At 40.9% G+C, this 19,914-nt stretch overlaps 1 protein-coding gene and 1 pseudogene across 9 annotated transcripts in view; both read left to right on the top strand.

Moving 5' to 3' along the window:
* Nucleotides 1-19,914, top strand: part of LOC129823961 (chloride channel protein 2-like) — a 100,656-nt gene that overhangs the window by 54,743 nt on the left and 25,999 nt on the right. The window lies entirely within an intron of this gene.
* Nucleotides 5,088-18,141, top strand: LOC129823962 (E3 ubiquitin-protein ligase TRIM39-like; annotated as a pseudogene).

Genomic DNA, 19,914 nt, shown 5'->3' with positions numbered 1-19,914 from the left:
TCTGTAAGTCTTCACAAGGTTTTCACACACTTGCTGGTATTTTGGCCCATTCCTCCATGCAGATCTCCTCTAGAGCAGTGATGTTTTGGGGCTGTTGCTGGGCAACATGGACTTTCAACTCCCTCCAAAGATTTTCTATGGGGTTGAGATCTGGAGACTGGCTAGGCCACTCCAGGACCTTGAAATGCTTCTTACGAAGCCACTCCTTCGTTGCCCGGGCGGTGTGTTTGGGATCATTGTCATGCTGAAAGACCCGGCCACGTTTCATCTTCAATGCCCTTGCTGATGGAAGGAGGTTTTCCCTCAATCTCACGATACATGGCCCCATTCATTCTTTTTTTTTTTTTTTTGGGGGGGGGGGGTGGATCAGCTTAATATTGCGGAAAGAATGTTGCTTCCAATGTAATTGTCTGCATCATTTCCAATCCCCCATATTTTTGGGGGTAAATATATATATCCATTCACGTATGCATACATATACACATATATACATACACATACCTACATAGACATACATACTTTTTTTAAAGAGTATACCTTTATTATTATTCCCCGCAAACCCTACCACCGATCCCCCAATTGGAGTAAACTGATAAACATTTCTGTTTTTACCTTCAATTTATACATCTTATACACATTTTACAGACACAGTTTACTTTATAATAATTCTCTCTTGTTTGTTCTTAGTCCTTCCTCTATTTCTGTTGTCCATCCAGTTTGATTTCCACTTGTAACTGTGCAATTTCACAATAGCTCCGCACCTATACACATTTCACAGATCCCGTATGCCCTACATTGTTTATCTTGTTATTAGTCCCACCCTTCAGCTCCACTCAACCTTTCCCATCTATCTTCCAACATCATCCATTTCGGATTTTTATTTGCCATATATTTTTCAACTGTGCTGTGATGCTTCACAAAAGATTTGAATCTTCCCATTCTCATAGCTTCCACGGATTGTAAATTAAAAAGAAACATTTTTGCTAAAATAATTATTATATTATTGATTGATTGACTATGGCTTTTCAAATCCCCCAGTATTGCTATCTGTAGCGTTAGTTCTACGCAAATGTTGCAATTCTTCAACCATTCCTGGACCTGTGACCAAAAACGAGCTACATGCGGACAATACCAAAATAAATGGTCTAATGACTCTGCCTCCTCACAGCAGAATCTACAGAGCTGGGAAGATTGTATCCCCCATATATATAACATTCTATTAGTTGCAAGAATTTTGTACAATAATTTAAAATTGAAAAATTCGAAGTTTTGAATCCGGCGTTGTTTTGCGTATCAATTCATAAACCATGTGCCATGGAATGGGTACATCGAAAATCTCTTCCCAACTATTTTGCAATTTATATGGCACAGCTGTAAGTTTTTTGGTCCTTAAATGAAATTGGTATATGTTTTCACACTTTTCTTTAACCATTTATGTTCTTTAATATAAGGCCGACATACAAGTTCCTTACTTTTATCCCCTTCCACCTGCCTCTTCCATTTTTGTGGTAATGCCGCAATTAATTGGTTGTAATTTTGGGTAGAGCAGACATTTCCATATGTCTGTGTTAGCTGCATGTGTGACATAACTCCACCAGTCCTATTTATGATATCATTCACAAAAATTATACCTTTTTTAAACATTTCTTCGATAAATACAGTTTTTTTTATCACTTACTATATTTGAATTTAACCACAAGATTTGTTGTACTATTTGTTCCGTCCTTTCAGGTGGATTAAACTGAAATTGCAACCAACTTTCTAAGGCTTGTTTAAAAAATAAAGATATTTTGGAGATTATTTCCTTTTCAAGCAACCGAAAGTGAGCAGGTGTAATCTGAATAAAGGGAAAAAGGCCCTTCTTGAACATAGGATGAGACATTCATACCAATCTACTAGAGAACCCGTTTGGATTTAAGTATAACTTTTGTATGACTGATCCCTTTAGTGAGAGGTCTAATGCTTTAATATTTAATTTCTGCCCTCCGAATTCATATTCGTTATATAAATAGGCCCTTTTAATTTTATCTGGCTTGCTGTTCCAAATAAAATAAATATTTTTTGTTCATATAATTTAAAAAGCAGGCCACTAGGTGTAGGCAAAACCATAAGCAAATAGGTAAACTGTGATATGATTAAAGAGTTAATCAGGGTGATTTTCCCACAAATAGACAGGTATTTTCCTTTCCATGGTAGCAAGATCTTATCTATTTTTGCAAACTTTCTATAAAAATTTATTGGAGTGAGATCATTTCTTTCTTTTGGGATTTGTATACCGAGTATGTCCACATCACCATCAGACCATTTAATTGGTAAACTACATGGCAATGTAAAATGTGTATTTTTTAGTGATCCAATACGTAATATGGTACATTTATCATAATTTGGTTTTAATCCAGAGAGGATAGCAAATGTATCTAGATCCTCTAAGAGGCCGTGGAGAGATTCTAGTTGTGGTTTTAAAAGAAAACATGAATCATCAGCGTACAATGACACCTTAGTTTTTAGGCCCTGGATTTCTAATCCCTTAATATTAATGTTTAATCTAATTTTAACAGCTAACATTTCGATGGCAATAATAAATAGATATGCCGATAGTGGACAACCTTGTTTTACTCCTCTAGATAGTTTAAAACTTTCTGAGATGTAGCCATTATTTACTATTTTACACCTAGGGTTACTATACATAATTTTTACCCATTTTATAAGAGATTCCCCAAAATTGAAATATTCTAGGCATTTATATATAAACTCCAGTCGTACTTTATCAAAAGCCTTTTCAAAATCAGCTATGAAAACCAGGCCTGGTGTCCCCGATATTTCATAGTGTTCCATTGTTTCCAGTACTTGCCTTATATTATCTCCAATGTATCGTCCATGTAAAAAACCTGTCTGATCCATTCGACAGTTTTAGATGAAGTTTTGTGGAAAAAGAACTGGGGGGGCGAAATATATTTCTCCCATGGGCAAAGAAATTCAAAAGGGGTGATGGTTTTAATTAATAATAACTTTGTCATAGTTGAAGTGTACCTATGATGAAAAGTACAGGCCTCATCTTTTTAAGTGGGAGAACATGCACAATTGGTGGCTGACTAAATATTTTTTTGCCCCACTGTAAAATCATTATTTGAATAATTAATCCCACTCATTTTATTAATTTAGATAAATTAAGAAATAATGTATGTCTTCCTTCAATATGATAATGAAGTGTCTTTTTTTTATTATTTTTTTTTTTATCCCATTTTCTCCCCAATTTTCGTGGTATCCAATCGCTATTAATTACTACCTTGTCTCATCGCTACAACTCCCGTACGGGCACGGGAGAGACGAAGGTCGAAAGCCATGCGTCCTCCGAAGCACAACCCAACCAGTCGTACTGCTTCTTAACACAGCGCGCCTCCAACCCGGAAGCCTGCCGCACCAATGTGTCGGAGGAAACACCGTGTACCTGGCCCCAATTGGTTGGCGCGCACTGCGCCCGGCCCGCCACAGGAGTCGCTGGAGCGCGATGAGACAAGGATATCCCTACCGGCCAAACCCTCCCTACCCCGGACGACGCTATGCCAATTGTGCGTCGCCCCACGGACCTCCCGGTCGCGGCCGGCTGCGACAGAGCCTGGGCGCGAACCCAGAGACTCTGGTGGCGCAGTTAGCGCTGCGATGCAGTGCCCTAGACCACTGCGCCACCCAGGAGGCTCAATGAAGTGTCAATCAAACGTATGTGGGTGATATCTAACACACCATTGGTGAATCAATGCCAAAACACCTTGCATGATTGCACTTGCCTCGGCTGCGTTCAGTATAAACGATTTGTCCCCCCTCTCCAACCAATAATGTGCAGTGCATATAGCTATCTATTAATATTATATGTCATTGTTTTTTGGGCCGAAGTTGGAGATAAAAATGGATTATATGCAGCTGTACTGCATGCGCACCATAAAACATTGCTCTTCCTTGATTTAGAAGCAGGTGAACAGTTTTAGAACACAGAGCCCATTGACTGCGTTACTTTTGACAATAAGCCACCGGACTACAGGCATATCGTTTTGAACCTAGAAGAAAACCAAGAGACGGGAGTAAACAAGAAGGACTTGACCGGGATTGCCCAGATAACCATGTTACTGTAAACGAACGTTACTGAGTGAGTATCAAGATCGCTAGCTTGGCTACATATAATTAAGTCAAGTTGGCTAGCTAGCTGCGTTTTACAGCCAGACTCACACTTAGCTAGTTAGCTGATGAACTAATCTGCAATTATCATAAATCATTATTATCTAGCTAGCTACGGTATATAAATATTTGTCAAATGTAAAACAAGCAGTGCCATGGCATGTCAGAAGTAATGCATGTTGGCTAGATCACTTATTATAGAATGCATACTTAATTAATAGGGATGTCATTTAGCTAGCTACATACCTAGGCTAATTCTTGACATAATACATATTTGAAGCAGTTTGGTTGCAATATTAGGTCTCAATCACTGGCATCTAAACAAGCAACTAAGCTAACTATAATCAAATGAGGAGCATGATGTCATGATGGAAATCAACTATGTGAAGGTAGCCACAGTACAGATTAGCCACAATAGTGGAATTTGCTTTTTGCTTTAGCAATTGTTAGTGAGATGAGAAGTGGTGCCATAAAATACAGTTTATCTAGCTATAAATTCACATGTAAACCATGACATTTGTTGTAGCCGTTATCACAAAATGGCATGTATACTTTTAGATCAGCTCCTATTGTCATTTACAGACATGAATCCTAAATACAGGTACCATTTTTAATTGTGTTAATCTCTGCAATTTGTCATCTGATCTCTTGGAGCCTGGTGGAGGCAGAACATTTTTCTACATCTAGGTTGAGGCTTGTTACTAGCAGGAACATGGAGCACTATCTGTCACATGATATTGTTTTCCTTTACATTGCATAATACTAGGCAGGAGGTGCTGGGCCAGTGGGAGGTCGAAGCTCTCATTCTAACACACTACCTCTTTCAGTCTCTCTCCAGGTGCTACAGAGACAGAATGGTCCTCCGAGCCTTCTGACCAACTACTTGTGATCTCTCCAGAGCACAGAGAAGTAAGCTACACTCATAAATGTATACTATGTAAACCTCCTTCACTATGGCGGTCTGCCTGTGTGACAGCATAGCATATTATCCAGGGCCACTGGTTGGGTTGGATTTACTGTACACACAAACTCATTCTCTCACCTCCCTGTAAAAGTCCCAGACTTTTATCAAAACTAACATGTCCATCCCCTAATCTCCAGGTGAGTCTGCTGGGCAATGGAACTCTAGAGTAGTACATCCAAAACACCTTCCACCCTGTTGTCAGCTATCTGCAGATCGTTGCATCCATCAGGGAACTATCAAGGCTTTCAAAGGCCACATTTTGGGGGTGACCAAATGCAATAAAGTTTTGTATGAACTAATTTTCATTTTGTTAGATTCCAAAATACTTTTTTCATGTCATGTTGGTCTTCACACTAACTTCTGTGGTAACTTTTAAACAAAGACAACACACAGGCTGTGTTCAAAGGCAGCCCAATTCTGTTTTTTTCTTCACTAATTGGTGTTTTGACATCAGATGTTGTTCAGAGCTGATCTGAGTGGTCAAAAGGCCAATTAGTGAAAAACATAATTGGGCTGCCTGTGTGAACGCAGCCTTAGTTTATGCTTCAAAAGTCCTAGAGTAAATGAGTCATGTCCAGATTAATACATTTTTATTCATGTATCTGAGATTATATATATCCTTGACAAGATTGAAGAATGGGACAAGTAGACAAAGTGAATGTCTGTGATTGTGTCCATAGCATAATTTGAGTGGTTACATACAATACATGTTGACAGAATGGCTGCGAGACAGTGTTGCTCTACTCCCAGGTAAGACCCTTGCTTTCGGTACCACGGAAGGCCATAGTTTACAGTCGGGCTGCTTTGAAGAAGTGTCACCATCCAGGCCCATGTCACAGCTTGCAGTGAGTGGCCTGATGGGGAGATGAAATGCATTATGTACCTTTCATCACCAAAGCCATGTTAACGTTTACTGCACATGTTGCTGAAATATTCAACCCTTTCTGTTAGTGTCATTGATATGGAAATTCACATTCCGTTAATAAGCATGGACTAATACCTCTAGGGCAGAGGTAGGCAACCCTTTCCTGGAGTGCCGCAGGGGCTTAATGTTTTTGATTAAACTGACCTGGAAGACCAGGTGTGTTAAATTTAGATAATCACTGAACTGATAAATTAGCTCAGTTGGTCAGGGCGGAGTTCAGTTCAATTGAACGGAAGTGGTACTGAACGACCAGTTTAAAAATGGGAAAGGCTTGGCTTGTCGGTTCAAAGTATACCACTGCCCTTTAAATATGTTGCTTCAAGCCACACACCCACTGAACGGAGCAAACGTATGTCTAAGAACATACAAGAAAGTTTTGGAAAAATGTGTCATTCAGTACAAACCGTTCCGCAATGTAGCAAACGTTTAAGTGAACTATAGCCTAGTTGGAACAAAATTCTGCAGTACCTGGGCTCCCGAGTGGCGCAGATGTCTAAGGCACAGCATCTCTTTGTGCTTGAGGTGTCACTACACACTCTGGTTCTATCCTGGGCTGTATCACAACCAGCCGTGATCGGGAGCCCTATAGGGCGGCGCACAATTGGCCCAGCGTCGTTAGGGGAGGATTTTGCCAGAGTAGGTTGTCATTGTAAATTTAAGAATTTGTTCTTAACTGACTTGCCTGGTTAAATAAAGGTTTGCCTGCTCTAGCATCCTGTGGTAAAGTGACTGCTGTGCAAGGTATTGGGCAACCACTTTCTTCCAGGGCCCATACTCACTAAACATCTCAGTAGAGCGTGATCTAGGATAACCTCCTTGTCAATGTAATTGTAGTCAATGTGAAGACAATCCTAACATCAGTACTCCTACTCTGAGATTCTTTGTGAATATGGTCCCTGGCCTGTCAATACTCCACCTGAAATGCAACAAAAATATGAATAATTAGCTCAGTAACTTAGCTAACTAGCCAATGAAACACTTGTAAATGTGCACAAGCCTAATAAAGCAGGTGTATATGAAAACAGCTTATTTGCTGTGAAATTAAGAGAGGCATTTATCTTGCTAACTTTGTCACCAATCGATAAACAGGCAGGGGAACAAAGTAGTTTAACAAAAACTGCGGAATAGTCTAACTAGCTAGTCTTTCAAATACAGCTACCAATATATCTAGTTAATTGATATTTTCTAGAAACCTAGCTACAGTCTGTTTAGCTAGCTAAGGTGAACTCTGAAGGTGGGAGTGAACTAACGTTAGCTAGTTTGGCCCCTGCAGTTAAGGTAGCTGGCTAGTTACATTTTTAATCAACTTTATTAATCGTGTGAATAGCTAGCAAAGATATTCGTTCACACATGTCTCTTGTAGCAGCTAGTTGACCTAAATTGTCGATGCATGCCTCTGTAACGGATGTGAAATGGCTAGCTAGTTAGCGGGTACGCGCTAGTAGCGTTTCAATCAGTTACGTCACTTGCTCTGAAACCTAGATGTAGTGTTGCCCCTTGCTCTGCAAGGGCCGCGGCTTTTATGGAGCGATGGGTAACGACGTTTCGTGGGTGACTGTTGTTGATGTGTGCAGAGGGTCCCTGGTTCGCGCCCGTGTCGGCGAGGGGACGGTTTAAAGTTATACTGTTACACCTCCACACGGAAAAGCAGACAATATGGAGATTCGTCGTTTTCAACAGCAGCCAGCACTGACAGAGCAACCCACTGTACAGTGTTGCCAACTCCTCAGTAAGGAAAGTAGCTATTGGCTGTCCTAAAGGTCGCTAAATGACGCCATCACCTAATTTGCATAATTGGCCATGTGCATGTAATTGTGATGGACGCTGTAGGAGAGAGGAATAACGTCGTGGGAGAGACAAAAAGTGAGTAAAAAACACCCTAAATATGTTTAGAACTACAAATGAACTTCTGTCGATTTCTTCTTTTTTTTTATGTCACAATTCCAACCCTCCTCCTTTATCTGGACTTGGGACCGGCAAAAGTGACCCAAAAGAGACACTCTGGCGGAGTTACTTTAGTTTTTTTTGTTTAGGTTTCTTAATTTGGTTTGGTTTTTAACCTTATGGTCCACTTAGGAGCCTACAACAAGTCACAGTAAAACATGAACATTTTTAACCATAACATGTTTTAAATTTTTTTTTGTATACAATCTAAATGGACCAAAAAGAGACAATAGAAAAAACTGTCAATGGAAATGTGAGAAAATTATGGTAACTAGTCTGGCCATAATTCAGGTGAATTGTATTTTTTTCCCAGACCCCTCTCCACACACACACACACACAGGCTGTGCTGGCTCACAGATAAGGGGGTCATTGTCATTTTGGTCAAGGCTCTCTATGGCAGGTTCAGCAACTGAGGGAGCTGACTGAAATGAGTAAGCAGCTGATGTGCCAAAAAGCTGCAAAACATTATCAGGCAGCTGGTGCTCATAGCAAGCCTCACCAGACAGCTTCAGTCCATATCGAATGTACAGGATGGAGTTAAGGGTCTGCAAGGACATCCGATTTCTAAGTTTGTTTTTTACCACACTCATCTGGATGAATACTCTCTCGACTTCAGCATTCGAGTGTGGCAAGGACAACACAGACACAGCAGCCATGGCAAGTTCTTGAAACGGGTTGATATCAGCTGCATCCCTGAACTTCCAAATCTCACTCCAGAAGCCCAGTGTGTTTTTTTGTTTCATTCCATTTACTAAGATGGATGGCACGCCATTGCTGGACAATCTTGTCTATCTCTGCAGGGGAGTAGCCAAGGAGCTTGGCTATTTTTTCTATTTCTCCAGGGCTCTTATTGTGCTTTAGAGTTTCCTCCACATTGAAAACTGACATGTACTGCAATGCTTCGATGTTGTCCGGCAGTCTCACCCTCAACTCATTATTAGTGAGGAAGATGGTGAAGGCTACACACCGCTTTCTGACAATGTTTTCATCCTCGGGCGCAAGGTGGAGCTCAGCTGCCTTTGATTCAAAAAGGTAACCACGGTACGGTTTGGGACTGATGTATCCATTTTTGGCCCTTTGAGTACATCAACATTTGCCAGTATATTCAGCAACCTGCTGCTCACAGACTTGATCAGGCTAACCAAACTGTCAAGTAGCTAAGAGGATCAACTTGCTCTCCCTCAAAAGCCTTGATGGCCAACTGTACCTCACCCAGCACTGACTTTAAAAAAAAGTCAGATACAATATGTTTTGAGGATCACTGTACATGGAGTATAAATCCTCAGCCATGTAGCAGTGTTCACTGGACTTGGTGACTGCGAAATGCAGCCTAAGCTCCTCCCACTGGTCCAAAACGCGTGAAACCGCAGGTTCAATGGAGAGCCAACGTGTGGCACACACCATGGTTATCTGTAAAGGTTTCTCCCCACAGTTGATGGTCTCATATGTCCTTGTAGGCCAGTTATAAGTATCTCGTACCAAGTACTCCACACTACGGGGGATGGTGTCATTGGAAGCATGACTTACAGCAAGCTGCAGAGAGTGGCACACACAGCGAATAAGAACCAGATATTTGAGGCCATACTCCTCCTTCAGCACTTTATGGACCCCATTGTTAATCCTCGTCATAAGAGGCATTGTCAGTCCCTATCCCCAGGAGTTTCTCTTTTTTAGACAACACTTCTCGAGGAAAGCCACAAAAGCACGGGCTATAGATTTGGCATCTCCTCCCTCCAACTCAACAAACCCCAGAAATATTGATACAATTGTCTGCTTGGTGTCAGTAAAGTACCTTTATCACAACCCCCAGGTACTTAGAAACACTTAAATCCGTGGACTCATTGAGGAAGAAGCTGAAACGCTGGTCACCCACATCTGCGACCAACTTTTTCAGAAAGTATGGTGCTCACTCTCACAAACACCATTAATCATTTCTGTGCACTTTGTCCTGTGCATTTTGAAGTGGGTAGCAGCAGTGGAGTCTGAGAAAGCAGCTCTACATGCTTCTCCAATGTGATCACATGCCAGCATGGAACAGTGTTCAGCGATAGCTAATGCCATGGTGGCCTCAGCCTTTTTTGCAGTCAATTTTTTTTAACCATAAATGGCAGCTTGTTTTTGGTTGAACTGTTATAAGGCTTTGCATTTTGAGTGTGATTTTGAGTTGTCATGTGTTTTTTTACATCACTAAGTTTGGCGTAGAAATCATCCTTACAATACAGGCAGTATGCCCGTGTATCATCTCCAATAAACGGCTTCAACCAGCCTTTGAATTCGGGGTTTGATTCCCACTCCTTTCTGTATTTTGGAGTGTACAGTTTAGACTGAGACATGATGAGCTAGCCAGCTAGATGTTTAGCTTATGTCACAGAGGCACACACACAGTGGACAAGATGAGTAACTGACTGAGGCTGTGAGTCAAATGCAGTGATTTATTTTTGTACAGTGATTTATTTTAGACAAAGAACATTTTACATTTACATCCCGCCCTGAATGTAAGCCAGGGCGGGATCAGCCAGCGGCGGCTTCCCGCATGCGTGATTCATTTGCACTCTGGACGCGGAGGGGTGAACATCTCCTGCTCTGACTTCAGCTGGGAGGGACTGATGCGTGAGGACTGGGCCGCCTGTGAGTGCTTTGGGATGGGGGTGGGTCTCACGGCAGCACCCGCTTCTCGTTGAGAAGAGTAAGAACGATACGTGCTTTCACGTCAGTCTCCAATAACACCAGAAAAAGTCACTAGTCGTTTAAAAAAAAAAAAATGTGTCGCTAGAGGGTTCTAAGTTATTGGAGCTAAGTTGGCAACACTGTGTGAAGGTAGCCACTAGAGGGATTTGTGGTTCACTTTCAAAATAAATGTCCTGCATCGAAACTGACGCAAACGGATACAAATAGTGGAATCATGCCGTATTTGGACTAGTTGTGTTCGGGATAAACCTCAATGTTATGTATATTACTTTGGAAATAATAGACAACGAAGGAAAACAATAAAGCATACATTTACCGGTATATATATCATCCCCTTTCTCATTTTGGTTGCTGGAGACGCGACCCAGTCGTTCGTTCGATATTTATGTTCCGTTGCCATGCTCAGTGACAAGGTTCTTATCCCTTGCTTGCTAGCTAGCCAACTTGGCCAGACAAGAGAATTTTGTTCTTCAGGTTCATAACCCAATTTAAATATATTACTCAGTCTGCAAACCAGAATTTGTAAGATCCTGGTCGAATGAAACAGACGGAGGCCCAGCTAAATAGTCAAAAAGGTTTATTCACGGAACGTTCTAAAGTCAGGAATACAAAACAATTCATATTATACTGACTTCTCACGCCCACACATTCACACAACCACACACACACACGCGCACACACACACATGCATACAAACAGACGCACACACATGTCCTGCTACCCAGCCGACAGAGATTAGTGACCTTGTCCTTGACACGTACTCCCTGTTCTCTCCCAAATCTCTAGTCAGGTCGGCACCAAGCTCAGACAGTCTGTGTTTATAATACCATAAAGACATATTGTCTTTACCCTAATTCTGACTAGACTACACATTTATTGATTATGATTTTATACATTCTAATCACTTCCGTACAATTATATGTTTCAGGGCGGAATATTCTAATCATTCAATTAACCGATAATTCTCACCTAACACCAGGTCACCCTTAAAAATTAGCCTCTGGTTCTCAATGGGCTTTTCCTGGTTGAATAAATAAAGGTTCTATATTTTTTTTATGCTAATATTACAGCTTCACAGTCATGATCTGACTGCAGCCAGAACAGAAACGTTTATTGCGTTACGTTTGATTAAGCTGTTTATCCCGCTTATCACAGTTACCAAAGAAAACAATACTAAGCACACATTTACTGGTAAAACAAATATTATTTATATAAGTAAACTCATACTTTCATCTTTGAATGCTAGAGATGCGACCCAGTAGGTCCTTCGATATTTATGGATGTGACCCAATCGTTCATGTTCTGTTGCCATGCTCACTGCCAACGTTCTTATCCCTTGCTAGCTAGTCAGCAATCTACTGCTAACAATTACAACCTCTGCAGCCAGAATAACAGCAAAGCAGCTGTTTTCTTTTGACATTCATTTGCATACAGTGCCTAGCAAAAGTATTCATCCCCCTTGGCGTTTTTCCTATTTTGTTGCATTACAAACTGTAATTGAAATTGATTTTTATTTCATGTAATGGACATACACAAAGTAGTCAATTGGTGAAATTAAAAAAAAAATCTAAACAGAAAAGAAAATAGTAAAAATGCCAAGGGGGTGAATACTTTTGCAAGCCACTGAATATCCATAACAATGAGCTGATAATGCCTGATTTTTGTCTGGCAAACCTAGAAAAATCTGCATTCCCGTCAGGACACTCAACACTGTTCATTATGAGGAGATCACATTGCATATCAAACACTAGGCTAGAAGCTAGCTAAATAGTTTGTTGCTAGCAAACCTGCCAATATGACAACCGAATTCAAAAATACCAGTTGCTGAAAACAGTTGCTCACAAACTAGAAACGTGGGAGGATTTGACAGTATAGCGCCACTTGTGTCATGACTGCAACATAGGGACCAGAGAAATGTATGTTTGTCACTCACCACGTTAGGTCATCAGATGCTCAAAAAAAAAAAATTATCCTCCTTGGAGCTGCTTTTTACAATGAATCCCATTTCAGTTTGTGGTTGTTGGTTTAACTTTCTGTAACTTTGTAGCAAGTAAGGTCTGCATGTGTAGGTGCAAATTGCGTCATGATTGCAAGGTGTCCCAATATCTTTTCCAACTCTCCCGTTATCTGTTTTTAATGTCTATTCTAGAATGCCCTTCTAGCCAATCAGAAACGAGTATTCAACAATGCTGTGTTATAATTAAGCAAAAGGCCCAAGGAAGTGTGGTGTATATGGTCAATTGAATATGCATGACACATCGCAGAGTGACTGGACACAGACCTTAACCGCCTTATTGCTATTATAAACTGGTTACCAATGTACCAATTGTCATACCCGTGGTATAAGTTCTGAAATAGAACAGCTTTCAGCCAATCAGCATTCAGGGCTTGAACCAACCAGTTTATCATGTTATATGAATTCAACAAAAAACAATAATTAGTTAATTTGACAAAAGTTGAAATCGCACTGTGGATGTATTAGACTTCATAATTGCATACTTATATTTCACAGTACAATATGTGGACACCCCTTCAAATTAGTAGATTTGGCTATTTCAGCCACACCAGTTGCTGACAGGTGTATAAAAAGTGAGGACATAGCCATGCAATCTCCAAAGACAAACATTGGCAGTAGAATGGCCTTACTGAAGGGCTCAGTGACTTTCAATGTGGCACCGTCATAGGAGGCCACCTTTCCAACAAGTCAGTTCATCAAATTTGTGCCCTGCTAGAACTTCCCCGGTCAACTGTAACTGCTGTTATTGTGAAGTAGAAACATCTAGGAGCAATAATGGCTCAGCCGTTAAGTGGTAGGCCACACAAACTCACAGAACAGGACCGCTGAAAAGCGTAGCACGTAAAAATCTTCTGTCCTCGGTTGCAGCACTCACTAACAAGTTCCAAACTACCTCAAGAAGCAACGTCAGCACAAGAACTGTTCGTACAAAGCTTCATGAAATGGGTTTCCATGGCTGCACTCAAGCCTAAAGTCACCATGCACAATTCCAAGTGTCGGCTGGAGTGGTGTAAACTTTGCCACCATTGGACTCTGGAGCAGTGGAAACATGTTCTCTGGAGCTATAATGGTCAAATTTGTGTATACACTTCACATTTGTGTTCTGATGGTGTCACTGAGTAGGCTGATACCCGTTTCATGGACCCAAGATCCATAGGTAAAGCTGTACATTGCAATATGAAGGTTAAATAGGCTGAATAGTGAGGGGATTTTACAGTCAAAGTCCTGCAATAATAGCTACAATGCTAATATTTGTGTAAACTCTTCACAGTTGTGAAAATTTCATGAACCCAAGATTCTTAGGCATGGTTCTATAATTCATACAGTAGTCCCCCAATTCAATTCTGAAGTCTAACACAGCCAAAATGTTATTTTAAACAGATTTTTTTTTTAAATAGTCTTTTGTTGAATTTATATAACAACATTCCAAACCTGTAAAGCATTATCTAGTCCAAATATGGCATGATTCCAATATTTGTATCTGTTTGCGTCAGTTTCATGGGGTACTTTTATTTTGAAGATGAACGCAAATTCCACTATTGTGGCTCATAGTTATTGTGACATCGATCAACCAATGGTGTGTTAGATTCCACCCACAGACATTTGATTGATGTTATCATATTGGAGGAAGAAATTTATGAATTAAGATAAAAATATTAAAATGAATTAAAGTTAGAATAATTAGATAATACAGATATTTAGAGAATTTATTCCTTTTAGTCAGTAGTTTGTATTTCCTTGCTCATTTAATTGTGTGGATTTATTAATTAATTTATTTATGTTTCTGTGTGCATTTATTTATAATTGTGGTTTAATTCTCCATACACACACAGAGGGGGCTTGCCTTATATGTGAACCCCACGCTGCATCCCCCCAGGAAAACACTGTTGAGAGTTTGAATAGTACAACGTTCAATTTCGACACTTGGTAGTCCCATCAGCAGTTCTTTCAAGTCCAGTTTGGGTCCATTTAAAAACAGCTTTGTTGCAAGGTATCGTCTCTATAATTTCCCTAGCGGCCCGAGATCTTTCATACATAAACAGCAGTGTATTATATAAAAGATGGAACAGAAAGGGAGAGACAACTTGTAAAAGTTGGACACTGTTCCTTTAAGAGCAGACGAGTCAGTAGATAGGGAAGGTCTTTGTAAGGTCAGCTTGCTGAAGTGAAACCAAACTGGAAACCTGAACGTTATGAACAGGAACAATCCTTTAGACTTATTCACAAAGCTACATCTATTCTCTAGTCAATGTTGAACTTTTTTCTAATCATAAGAAGAGAAAGAACAAGTCAACACATGCTGAGGTGAGTAGAAAGAAAGAAGATATGTGATAATTGTTTGATATGCCCCATGATGACTGGTATAACTACCAGTCAAAAGTTTGGACACACCTACTCATTCAAGGGTTTTTCTTTATTTGTACTATTTTCTACATTGTAGAATAATAGTGAAGACATCAAAACTATGAAAAAACACATGGAATCATGTAGTAACCAAAAAAGTGTTAACTTTTGACTGGTACTGTATGAAACAGTATATTATATTGTTTACACTGAGAAACAATTCAATGATAAAAAAAATAAAATTAAAGAATGACTGATTTCAGAGGGGCCATGACAGATTTTGTTTTCTTTGGTCTGTTCTCAGCTATGGCTTCTTCTGAAGAGCAGCTCCAGTGTTCTATCTGTCTAGATGTGTTCGCTGAGCCAGTCACCACTCCCTGTGGACACAACTTCTGCAAGGCCTGTATCAGAGGATACTGGGATAGCACTGACGTGTGCAAGTGTCCCACATGTAACAATACATTTTATAAGAGACCAGATCCCTTTTTCAATACTTTAATTTCTGTGAAGGCTGCTCAATGCAAGAAGTTAGCTCCAGTTCATGTCACACCTATCACCCCAGGACAAGCCCAAACCACAACCCTCGACAAATCTGGAGAAGTACCATGTGACATCTGCACTGAGACAAAGCACATGGCCCTGAAGTCCTGCCTGGTGTGTCTGACCTCTTATTGTGAGACTCACCTGGAGCATCATCGGATAGTGGCGTCTTTAAAGAAGCACAAGCTGATTGACCCTGTGGAGAACCTGGAAGACCGGGTGTGTAAGAAGCATGAGAGACCCCTGGTGCTGTTCTGTAAGAGAGAACAAGCATGTGTGTGTCAGTTCTGCACTGAGACAGACCACAAGACTCATAACTGTCCCCATAGAGGAAGAGTATGGAGAGAGGAAGGCTCAGATGGGGAAAAGTAAGGGTACATTTCAGAAGATGATCAAGGAGACACTGAAGAAGGTTAAGGAGATCGAACAGGCAGTAGAGCTCAGCAAGAGAGATGCAGAGAGAGAGATAGCAGACAGTTTGCAGGTCTTCACTGCTCTGGTTCGTTTCATTGAGAGAAACCAGGCTGAGCTCATTGAGGTGGTTGAGGAGAAGCAGAAAGCAGCAGAGTGACAGGCTGAAAGACTCATTGAAGAGCTGGAGCAGGAAATCACTGAACTAAAGAGGAGAAGCACTGAGCTGGAGCAGCTCTCAGATATTAAGGACCACCTTCACCTCCTTCAGAGCTCCACATCCCTCTATACCACCCTTCCACCTACCAAGAACTGGTCTGAGATCAGTGTTCACAGCGACCTGTGTGTTGGGACTGTGAGAAGAGCTGTGTCTCAACTGGAGGAGACACTCAATAAAGAGATGGAGATGTTTCCTCAAATCAAGCTGAAGAGGATGCAGCAGTGTGCAGTGGATGTGACGCTGGACCCTGACACAGCATTTCCTTATCTTATCCTGTCTGGGGACCAGAAAGAAGTGAGATATGGAGCCATAAAGCAGGAACTCCCTGACAACCCAGAGAGGTTTGATTGTCATCCCCGTGTGTTAGGAATGGAGGGGTTCTCTTCAGGGAAATTCTACTATGATGTACAGGTGAAGGAGAAGACTTGGTGGGCTTTAGGAGTGGCTAGAGAGTCCATCAACAGGAAGGGGATGAATGTACTGAGTCCTGAATTTGGAGCCTGGACTATAGAGCTGAGGAATAGGAATGAGTATGGAGCTCGCACTGAGCTTGTAGTTCCCCTCACCATGAGAGAGAAGCCCCAGAAAGTGGGTGTGTTTGTAGATTATAAGAAGGGTCAGGTCTCCTTTTACGATGTGGAGGCCAGGTCTCATATCTACTCTTTCACTGGCTGCACCTTCACTGAGAGACTCTACCCACTGTTGTCTTCACCTGATCCTTCTGGTGATAACTCCGCTCCACTTATCTTCTCTCCCATCATGTCTGACTGAGTTTAGTCAATAGGAAATTCAGTCACAGGAAAGCACAGTGATGTGCCTTAATGAATGTGTTTATAGTTTTTGTTATCTATGATCCGATTGTATAATTAAGCAGTAAGGCCCGAGGTGTGGTTTATTGGGCAATATTTTTTATTTACAATGATGACCTGTCAAACACATCATTAAACACTTACACTATACATACTGTAACTATATACATGAAGAGCAAACACAATGAAACAAACACATTCTTTAGTAGAAAAATACTGATACAGCCTTTAGCAGTGGTATATTGGCCATATACCAAAATGGAAAGTGGATACCTAGTCAGTTGCACAACTGAATGAATTCAACTGAAATGTGTCCACATGTAACCCAACACCTGTGAATCAGTCCATGTCATCAGTGCTCAGGGAGCAGTTATTGTGGGGGTGAACTTGTTCAAGGGCAGAATGGCAGATTTTTCCACCTTGCCCGGCTCAAGGTGACTTATTGCTATTATAAACTGGTTACCAACATGAATATAACAGTAAACAAGTATTTTTGCAATATGCCTGTGGTATATTGTCTGATATACACATGGCTGGAATGCTGTTTCTGCCAATCAGCATCCAGGACCCAAACTACCCAGTTTATGATGAATGCTTCTCCGATGTCTTAACTGTAAATTGCTATGATTTTTTTATTTTTTATTTGTCTCTAGTCCATGTGCCATTATTTTCTTCCTGTACAAAATACTAATTTTGCCCCTCATTCCTCCTCTCATTGTATAAAGAGTTAGGGCCAGCTCGCTCTATAGGGCCTGTCATGCCAAAATGTCCCCCGGCCCAAAAAATGTCCCCTCTGCGTTACAATGGGATTCTATAAACTATTAGCTATATCAACGGTGTGATGGCCTAATGATAAAAATGTTGGATATCATTAGAGCCTAAAGGATGTTCTTTTCATCATCGCTATGCAAACATGGCTGATTTCCGTGACAATTTCGCTGTTTAAAACAAGTTTATTTTAGCTAATAGAATGAAAACATTACTTCAAACTACTTTTGGGTACCTTCTTGTTAACATTACATGAAATCCAAGGCTTAAACGTTGCTACGGTTTGGAAATGTCAAATAAAACATGTCATCTGCTTGACACATTAAAGTTACCTTACAGATCATGAAGTCAGATCATTTCCACTCCATTCATATGCAAATCCATTTGATTCATACACTGTCTTGTCTGGCTGTCAGGTTTTATTTTAACTTGGCCTTCCCTTATCTATACTGAAATAACATAATTTCAGTAGTCCTCTATTTTGATTTTTAAAAATCTAACTCGCATAGCTCATTAGTACACCCTTGGGGTTGAAATATATATGTATCTATTGTAGGTCCTAGGATACAACAATGAACACCTTGTTAAACAGCTGTGAAAACCAACTTGGCAATATTTAAGATTGTAATACATAAACTTTTATATTTTTTGGGACAATTGTGTTCATTTATTTGCAGATTTGTTTTGTACGCTCACATGGTAATCAGACTAAAATAGTGAATTGTGGTGTGTGGGATATTGAGGTGGTTGCTGTGTAGGTGGGAATGTTCTGCCTGTCACCACTTGTTCTCAACAGGCAGCCGGTCTCGGAAGGGGGACTTGACTGCAAAGTCCAGGCACTGCTGCTCAGTGTTTGCAGTGCTAGTGTTTTTAGTTGATCTGTGCATCTCACACATGATGTGCCCAGTATGATAGTTTTCTTGCTCTTTCTTAGCAGATAATGACAACTTGACAATAACAGTAGCTGATGTAATGAAAAGTTGGAGGGTGGTTGGTAATGGAGAACATCAGGTGGATCCATGTCTGGGTGTTGGGCAGAAACCCTAGGTCCTGGAGAACAGGAGCATAATAAAGGGAACAGGGTAGGAGACAAAGACATAAAGTTACACTTTACTGTGAGAACATTTGATGGATTAGTGGGAGATATGTACTTAAACACTTTTGGAAGGTATAGCCTACCTCAAGCTGGTCCCCCTCTGTCTCAGAGAATCAGACTGATCCGAACTCACTGGTTCTGGTGGATGGGATACCTCCTGGGGGGCTCGGACAGTCGATGGTAATAAAGTCATTTGGAGAGAAATTGAAGAGGTACATTTTTATAAGCTCAGCATAACTACCCTTTCTTGCTTTCTTTAATGTCACCCAAACTTAATATACTTTGTCAATTGGACTTCACCGAAGTGTAGGACGTCAGTGCTTTCAGTGGTCGACCGTCCAACTGGAGAAGTTGTCTTCCACCGAGGTGAAGATGTCTTCCACCGAGGTGAAGATGTCTTCCACCGAGGTGAAGATGTCTTCCACCGAGGTGAAGATGTCTTCCACCGAGGTGAAGATGTCTTCCACCGAGGTGAAGATGTCTTCCACCGAGGTGAAGATGTCTTCCACCGAGGTGAAGATGTCTTCCACCGAGGTGAAGTTGTCTTCCACCGAGGTGAAGATGTCTTCCACCGAGGTGAAGTTGTCTTCCACCGAGGTGAAGATGTCTTCCACCGAGGTGAAGATGTCTTCCACCGAGGTGAAGATGTCTTCCACCGAGGTGAAGTTGTCTTCCACAACCCTAAGAAGATAAAGGGAAAAATATCAGTGTTAGGGAAACTAAAACAAGCTTTAGGTTATTTTGTGTGCAAATACAAATAGTTATCTGAGATTTGTTATATTCACTTTAATAGATGGTGACCCCAGCTAGGAGCGAAAGAGCAGCGAGGTTTCCCAGGTCTCGCTTTCCTTCTGTCCTTCTTCCAAAAACAAGTTATTTGCTCACATGTCGTAGCACTTGGTCCCCTTCTTGATTCTGCTCTGGTAGTGCTCCTTCTGTTTCTCCTGCGCCTTGTCCATGTTCAGTCTCACCTTGATTAGTAAGAATAAATGAAACTATATTTCATATTACAAATACA

This window comes from Salvelinus fontinalis, chromosome 26, assembly GCF_029448725.1.
Source record: "Salvelinus fontinalis isolate EN_2023a chromosome 26, ASM2944872v1, whole genome shotgun sequence".
NCBI lineage: Eukaryota > Metazoa > Chordata > Actinopteri > Salmoniformes > Salmonidae > Salvelinus > Salvelinus fontinalis.
The sequence above is the reverse complement of the archived record's forward strand: the minus strand, read 5'-3'. Positions and strand labels throughout refer to the sequence as shown.